Genomic DNA, 9,207 nt, shown 5'->3' with positions numbered 1-9,207 from the left:
AGATAGATAGATAGATAGATAGATAGATAGATAGATAGATAGATAGGTAGATAGATAGATAGATAGATAGATAGATAGATAGATAGATAGATAGATAGATAGATAGATAGATAGATAGATAGATAGATCTTTATGCTTTGTAGATGCCCAAATGACATTTTCCCATATATATTAAAGTCACATATATGCGTACGTGTATGCTTTTTATATTATTTATATTTGTATACCGGCTGACGAGAAACTTAGGTGTCTCCAGAAATAATGTTGACAATAAACATATATGTGTGCGTGCCTCTGTGTGTGCGTGTGTGTATGTGTGTGTGTGTGTGTGTGTGTGTGTGTAGGGATTAAAAAAAAAACTTTTTCTGAAGTACAGCAGATAATTTTAATGATTACATACATAGTTTATATTAATTAACAAGCTAGTCATTTACGAAACATAAATTGTGGGATTGGGGAAATCTTGGCCGAGAGACAGAGGTGGATAGGAAAATGAATGAATGAATGAATGAGAGAAAAAAAAAATGTGAAAATGAAACTGAAAAAAGAGAAAGAAAAAAAAGAGAGACGCGTGTGCGAATGTGAACAATTAAAAAATATTTCGAAATCCAACCAAAATTCTTTAATAATAACGAATTCTTTTCTTAGTAGCAAAAGTCCAAGTTCGTTCAGAGTAGTGTGTATCCTCAAATTGAACCGGTTTCATAATGTTACTGAGTCTTATTTTACCGTCCCTGGGTAGAATGTAAGGCGAGGTTAATCCCTGATGGAATAGTTGTCATAATTATCATTTCTTTCCAAAGAATTGAAGTGGAGTTTGACCGTTGTTTGTAATTACGCAAAGAACAAGGTGTAAGATTTACGTTTTTTTTCTTCTCAACGGCTTTCGTTGGTAAGCTAGCAAGCGAAGTGAAGTAAAAGTAGCATCGAGAATCGAAACCTTAGCTAGCAGACGAAACAGCTAAGGAAGCCTCTAAGTCGTAACAAGGTTTGCTAAAAATAACAGCAATATTTCCTCCATATCACACCATACTTTCTTAGAGAAGGAAGGGCACATTAGATATAATTCACGCTTTAGATTCAGAATGTCTGAGGAAAAAAATCGAATGGATGGTCTTGACGGGAACGTCAATGATGATAAGTCTTGTTGGTCCAGTGCTGACCTCCTGGGGTTATATAACATCAACATGGCGTGTGGATTCGTTGATAGGGAATTCATTAAATAAATAGAATTTGTTTGTTTACATCAGCATGAAATGAAAACTGCGATTCTTAAAGGGAAACGGGGGACTTTGTGATGCACGTGCCTTTTCTTACAGACGACGTTAACGATATGTATGAAGGGAAATAGTTTCGATCGAGAATCGATACCGTGTCGTGATAGATCGGTTCGCCGGTAAGTAATGTCTTTTAGTTCTTCTTCCTCTTCTTTCTTTCTTGCTTCTTTTTTTTCTCCCTCTTTGCCAAATTATAACGATTCAGATATTTAGCGTGTGTATGTGTGTGTTTCTGTAGTATTGTGCGTGGCTCTATGTTTGGTAGTGTGTGTGTATGTGTTGGGGAAGCCGATAAATGCTAAGCAGTGGTGTTCATACCTATCCCAAGGGCATTAATAACGACGTAGTTATGAAGTGTTTTCGAAAATGAATCGAAACCGGCTCGCTTATTATTGTTGTTGTTGTTGTTGTTATTGTGGTGGTGGTGGTGGTAATAGTTGTTTAGCCCCGGGTCTGTTCTGCTGAAGACATATCCATGAGGAAAGCGTTCCAGCTATGTATAAACAAATCGTTCCCTCTAATTTAAAGACAATGGTTCCAGGATAAAATTTTCCAAAGTGCCCTTCCTTTTGATAAGGTGTTAGTTGAGAGGAATTTAGCTGCTATTTCTAGCATCTCGAGCGACTACGCACTCGTCGAACATGCTAATTGACTTACGATAAATAAATACATACACAAACAGTGCTCACCAGCTTTCAGAAGACGAAACACAATACTACTCATTAGATATTTATTTTTTATGCAAAAAAAAAAAAAAAAAAAAAATTAAATAATTACCAGTAATACGTTGAGGTTTTTGAGTACCCCGGCGTTTATCACGGAAATTTATTTTATACACAAAGAAGATTTGAACCCAGTGCCAGAGCGTGTTTAATTTCAAGGCGACCCACTGTTACCGGCATTCAATATAAATTTGCGTAAATGACAATGTTTTGAATTCACTCGTCACAAATAAAGAAATTTCATATATTTTTTAGGGAATGGGACTAGGGTAGTAGTTTTGACGTTCATGCCTTTCCAAAGGACACCGGGAAATAATGATGCTACTACTAATAATAATGATGAATAATAATGGTTATTGATGGTAGCGATAAAATAAAGACCTAATCAAAATAATCGATCCTTAATTTCAGTACTTGACTGGTAATTTTACTATCGACCCTAGATATTTGATAGGTAAAATTGGTTTAGGCAGGATTCGAACTCAGAATGTTGAGGGATAAAACTAAATACAGTTTACGTACATTGACAGTCAAGCACTTCACCGATTCCTAGAAATTTGACAGGCAAACTTGGGTCGACTGAAATCGAATTAAATGCAGTTTATCTATTATTTGTTTGCAGAACTTTCATTCCTTTGCGAAGGTTAGGCATGATTGTCAAAACATCCCATAATTTTCTTATGAATACGATGTATTGTGCCTCGTCAAAATAACAGAATTACTGTCAAGTGGAAAAAAAGATAACAACGAAAATAATCAAAAAATAAAAAAACAATGTTATTAAATCATAATAAGAATTAGGACAAAGTGAAATAAGTTTTAATAAGTTTTTTACTGGGCAGATTATCTGACATGTTTCATATATATATATATACATACATATATATATATATACCCACACATACACACATACATATATATAAATACATACATACATACATACATATTTAACATCCATATCTATATATGTATATACATATGCATATATATATTTGTATATGTATGTGTGTATACATATATGTACATATATAAATGAATATACATATATAAACATATATATACATATGTACATACATACATATATAGAAATGTATATGCACGTATAAATGCATTTCTATACATACAGACAAATTACTGTATATATATGCATATACACACAAACATACATACACACCATATGTACATTTATACTCGTACATATATATATATATTATATACTTTATTTTCACACACATTTATATGCATATATCCATGCATATATATGTGTGTGTCTGTGTGTATGCATGTAGAGATACATTTATGTATATGTATGAGTGTATGTATATGCATGTGTTTATGCATATATATATATGCATATATATGCATGTATATGTATATACATATATAAATATATATACACACATATATATATAAGTATATGTATATATATATATATAATATATATATATATATATATATATATACACATACAATTATATATGTATATGTCCATATATATATATATATATATATACAAACATACATATATATATACATATATATAAATATATATATATACATATATATATACATATATATATACATATATATATACATATATATATATATATATATATATATATATATATATATATATATATATTATATATATATATATGTATGTATATATATATACATACACACATATTGCGTATATACGAACAGGCATGAAATATACAAAAATGCAAATCACAAACCCATATATTTCACTACTGCCTCTCGTGCCATGTAAAACATTTCCATTTTGTCTTCTGCTGCCAATAAATTCGCCCAGCTGTTGCAAGTTGCTTCGTTCCGGCCTGCACGGTGGAAGCGCTCCATGTTTTGGTATCAACCCATGCTAAAGTACCTATTTATTATGTATGACCATATGATAAACATTGCTTCCGCCCCATTGGCTATAACTAACACGACGCGATTGAGAAAAACGCCAATTATCTTTTCTTATTTCGCAGCCTTCGCCAAGAAACTTACGCGAAAAAAGGAGGGTAAAAATCAGAGGCAAAATTACAAAAAGAAAAACAAACAATACATATATATATTCTTTGAGAGAAACAAGTGATAGAAAAAAAATAGAAGACAAGAAATAAAATGAGAAAATAAAATGGCATAAAAATATTAACAAAAATTAACTTTTGCGCTTATAAAGAGTGAAAAAAAAAATAGATAATTGACATGTTTGTTTGTACGTGTGCGTGCGTGTGGAATTGAGAAGGGTGTGTGTTGATAAGACACTGGAAAAGTATATATGCGCACATTCATACAAACATACATACACACATATATCAACGTATACCTATTATATAACTGTATGTGTGTATTTGTATTATATGACCAGACATTAACTTTATTACTTTCATACATATAATTACATACATGTATGTATTGCATTCATACATGCACACATGCATAAATGTACAGGTAATTTTTGCATGCATACTACATGAATGTATACATATGAATATGTATGTTAACATACAGGTAACATGAATGAATGAAGGTATATGACTACATTTATTGGTGTGCATAGATAAACGTGTGTATGTAAACATTCACATCTTTATAGACTGTAACGTATTTGTAAACAAGGACGGTTTTCGAATGAAAATATGCAATCTCTACACGTATGCGTTATAATAAGTTTTCATTTCTCTTTCTTACAAATATGTGTATGTATGCATTTTTACATATACATATATATAAAGCGCACTTGTGTGATAAAATGTCAGCACGGAAATCTATTTGTATTCTTTAATTAAACTGATATTTACAGTGTTTGTTCCTTTATTAGAATCCTTTGAAACATCGTTGTTACTTTTAATAATATCAATGTTAATATTAACATTGAATGGCATTTAGTTTAGTCATCCTACGATAGTTTATTTATTCTTTCTCTCTCTCTCTTAAAAGAAATAATTTTATAGTAACTCTAGTATTGTAATTTTACTACGTTCATTTTATTATCAATCAGTAGTATTTATTACTCGTCAATGAAACAAAATCTTCCAACTCCGCAGCAGTGTTGTGAATAAGAGAACATTTTTCACAACTCACATGTGAGATAGTATTGTTATTATCCGAACAGTAAGCGGCCGAGTTCCTAATGTGGGAGGGTACAAATTTACGGAAAAATAAAAATAAATACGGTTGTAATTTTGATTATATATATATATTTTTAATTTTAGTTGAATTTTTTTAGTTACAAGTAATTGCCATATCACCATTTTTTTTTCAGTAAACTAATGCGAAAATAATCATACAACAAGAACAATTAATCATTTAAGTGTTAGGCGACTGTTTATCACTATTTAAGCGGCCCCACAACCCCTGTGACCCCACTAACCGAAAACATGGCCTCCATCAAGACATGTGAAAATTCAATTGCTGTTCTAAGCGGAAAACAAATTAAGCTGTTCGATATTCGGTAATTATTACAACATTTACTCATTTTTAGTTCAATTTGCAATTTGAATTTTTAAGTATGATACTCCATGCCTGTTATTGGAGAAGACCAGTTGTGTTCTTTACACGCTTTCACCGTACACCACGTGCTTATGTGATGACGTTCTTTTGTCAAACGCACATGTCTGTTGTTTAGTTTCTCATCTCCCTACGTCTATTGACTAATATCGATCTCCGGCTTGTGAGCGATAAATCAATAAAGATTATCTTCACCGGGAAAATACTTTAAGGACACCCCTAGATACTTGTATCATCTTTATTATTATTATTTTTCTACCTTTCTTATGAACTGTTAACGTTGGAATTTTTTAATTTTACTGTATTCAAAACTCTCAACGCAATTTACATATTTATTGAATTACTTTATTACGCTTTGGCTTCGCTGTTCTATTTGGTTTTACAGGTGTGCACACATTTGTTTTCTTTTCGTTTACTCTTCAAAGATTTTGGCTTCGCAAAATACCACGTGTATCGACTCACTCCTTGCCGGTATTTATAGTATCAAAACATTACCCTCACAGCACGCGTATTATGTTTTCACGTTTACATTTATGAACCTCGTTTGCCACAAAGCGACCAAGTTTTACAAAAACCAATTTTAGTCCACGTTGGCATAACTGTTCTCTTCTAAAATTTCTGTGGGTTTTTTTTTTCTTCTATATTTCTACAAAGAAGAAAACTAAATTTGTTATTGGATTATAATGAGGAATTTTTATCGTTTTATAATAAGGATGTTATAGGGTACACTGTTTTGCTAATTATGGCATATGTAGTAATTTCTAATTATGGAATGTAATTTTTTGAAGTTCGGTGTTTATATTTTTCTCTCTCTCCCTCTCTAATATATATATGTGTGTGTGTGTGTGTGTGTGTGTGTGTGTGTGTGAACAGGCCCGGATTAACAGGGTGGCGGTGCAGACAATTGACCCGGGCCCCGCTAGATACGAAGGGCATGTAGCACTCAATACAGGGGACACCCCACCGGTACTATTTAAGAAGAGTGGTCCCGGTGTGCGTACTCCCGTGTCTAGTCAATCCTTACTCTTTTTGTTTTATATACTTTGTGTAAAAAACAATATTTATTTTGTGTTTTATTTACTTTGCTAGGTAGTCGTTGTAGGATCAACTAGTCACGACTAGCTAGCGTGGATGTGCGAGTGCGCGCACCGGGACCACTCTTCTTAAATAGTACCCACCCAACTATCAGGCGTGAACTTCTTTAGAATTGTAACGTCTTCTCTTTTATGAGAAATAAGCATAGATTTTGACACCTTAGAGACACCAATTCAATTAAAAACCCAGACGGTAGAGAAATAGGAAATCAACAGAACACACTTGAAAATGTATATGAAATATGTATAAAGATAAAAAGATAGTGACAGAAAGAAGTTATTGTTTCTAGCTCAAATTCCTTCTTCCAACGCATGACTGAGCAATAACCTTGGCTTGACCACAGCCATACACACATACATTCCTACTTTTAAACTTATTCAGTTGAAAGCTGGTCTTATTTTATGAATCATGTTCCAAAATTAAAATTTTGAATTTAGTTTTAATTTTAAAAACACCAGTTTTCAACCAATTACATTGCAAGTATTGTATTCCTTATTTGGTACCATTTCATCTTCTTTGGGTGTAAAAATTGGTCTGTATAGTTTATGTAGTTGTTGTTGAAGTTCAGAAAGTTTGAAATGTAAGGTGACTGGTACATTTTTTTCAAGAAATTTTTCCTCAACTTTGACCCAATAAATATCTGGATAATTTTTGGTGTTTAACCATTAATATTCTTTTCTCTATTGGATTCTACATAATTTTTTTGTCCACACTAATATCAAATTTGGTAATCTTCAAGTTTCAAAAAAAAAAAAAAAAATGTTTCAATTGAAACAAAATGTGTAAAGACTACTTTTAATTTCTCCTCTTTAACTTTGTGATGCATAAAATATATCAGGAAGAAAAACCACTCCGGCCGCTCGTGAAGAGAATATTTTATGTTGAGTTTTTAGATTTAGTCGCGTTTCATTAATTTTGTATCCTATGCTATTTTTCCATGCTCCTCTTTCATTTGAATAAGATATTTAAAATGTTTGTTGCCTTTCTCATCTTTCTGATGGCTGTTTATGTGTATGAGTCTTTATTCAAATTATTTGAATACACACACACACACACTGTGTGGGTGTGTAAACAAATAATTTATCATGAGCAAATGCATTTTATTGTTGCATGCCCTCAGTCGGATTTCATGACAAATCTTTGAATTATTTGGTGAAGGGAGAACAAGTTGTATTATTTGATATGGAGTGTTCAACATCTAGTTGCTGAGATACAGAAATTGTGTTTCAAATGTGTGAATGATTTTTCCTTATCAGATTTATTATGAGCAACGGTCAATGGACCTTTCTCAGTACTCGTAACCTTATCACTAAATGGCACAACGTAATGTTATCTCTGACTGACCACAAATAATTCTTCTTTCGTCCACAGGGGACGGATGCTCTTTCCACACCATTCAAGTTCTTTCTTCAGACAATTTATGGCTTTTCATGGTTACTTTTGTACGGAAACGCATCAACAAATGGTTCCGTTATTGCCATAAATTTTATGACCGATTTTTCTCTTCAACTTTGTGATGCCTTGTATTTTTAGATAAGTTTAAATGGGGTAAATATTGAGCTGAACCTACTGTCAAATTCATGTTTCATTAAATATCGTTTTGAAGCAAATATTTAAAGAATTTAATGGAATTGTCAGTTAAATAATTTTCCCCTTCACCAGAAAAACGATTTTGTTGAAAATACTCCAATATCTTATGAGCAAGTATGCCGGTATTTTAACTGTATGTTCTGACCAAAAACAAACCAATAAATTCTTTGTAATATTTGTGTCTTTGAAACTGAACCGAACCACGTGCATTCCTCAACCAAAGTCATTTCAATTTAAGTCTTTTTCAACTTTACACTGTTGTTTTAAAGAAAATTGTGGAGAAAAACTCAACTGAAGTTCGACGTTTTTTAAAAGCATACAAATATTAAAAAAAAAGGGAAAAATGCCTAAAATTTAATACTGGAGTGCAAAGTCGAATCAAATACATGTGAAAATATGTGCAGACCAGGCAGCGAGCTGGCAGAAATGCTTAGCGGTATTTTGCGGCAAGCTGGCAGAATCGTGAGCACGCCGGGCAAAATGCGTAGCGCGGCACTTTGTCTGAGTTCAAATTCCGCTGAGGTTGACTTTTCCTTTCGTCCTTTTGGGGTCGATAAATTAAGTACCAGTTCTGCACTGGGGTCGATGTAATCGACTTAATACCTATGTCTGTCCTTGTTTGTCCCCTCTATGTTTAGCCCCTTGTGGGTAATAAAGAAATAGGTATTTTGTCTTTATATTCTGAGTTCAAATTCTGCTGTGGTCGACTTTGTCTTTCATCCTTTTGGGGTCGATAAGTTAAGTACCAATTGCATACTGGGGTTGATCTAATCGACTAGCCACCCCCCTTCCAAAATTTCGGGCCTTGTGCCTAGAGTAGGTAAGTAGAAAAGAATATGTACAGACCATTTGTTGAAACAGATATAAATAAATTTTTTTTAAATATTTTTCTGTGTTACATGGTTTTTTGAGTTCTTACGGAAAACCGAATTCCGATGTAAGCTGAGGTATGTCTGTATTTTTCCCGCATCTATAGTAAAAATCATCATCATCATCGTTTAACG

The 9,207-nt window shown here is 32.6% G+C and overlaps 1 long non-coding RNA gene across 1 annotated transcript in view; it reads left to right on the top strand.

Annotated features, from left to right (window-relative positions):
• The first annotated feature begins 570 nt into the window (after positions 1–570).
• LOC118766533 overlaps positions 571–9,207 on the top strand; it is a 31,933-nt gene continuing 23,296 nt past the window's right edge. The window contains exons 1-2 of the long non-coding RNA XR_005002468.1: positions 571–1,396; positions 5,274–5,462. This is a non-coding gene — a long non-coding RNA (uncharacterized LOC118766533). The remainder of the gene's footprint in view (positions 1,397–5,273; positions 5,463–9,207) is intronic.

The sequence above is a fragment of the Octopus sinensis genome, linkage group LG16, assembly GCF_006345805.1.
Source record: "Octopus sinensis linkage group LG16, ASM634580v1, whole genome shotgun sequence".
Taxonomy (NCBI): domain Eukaryota; kingdom Metazoa; phylum Mollusca; class Cephalopoda; order Octopoda; family Octopodidae; genus Octopus; species Octopus sinensis.
Note: the sequence above shows the minus strand (reverse complement) of the source record. Positions and strands in the feature narration are given on the sequence as shown.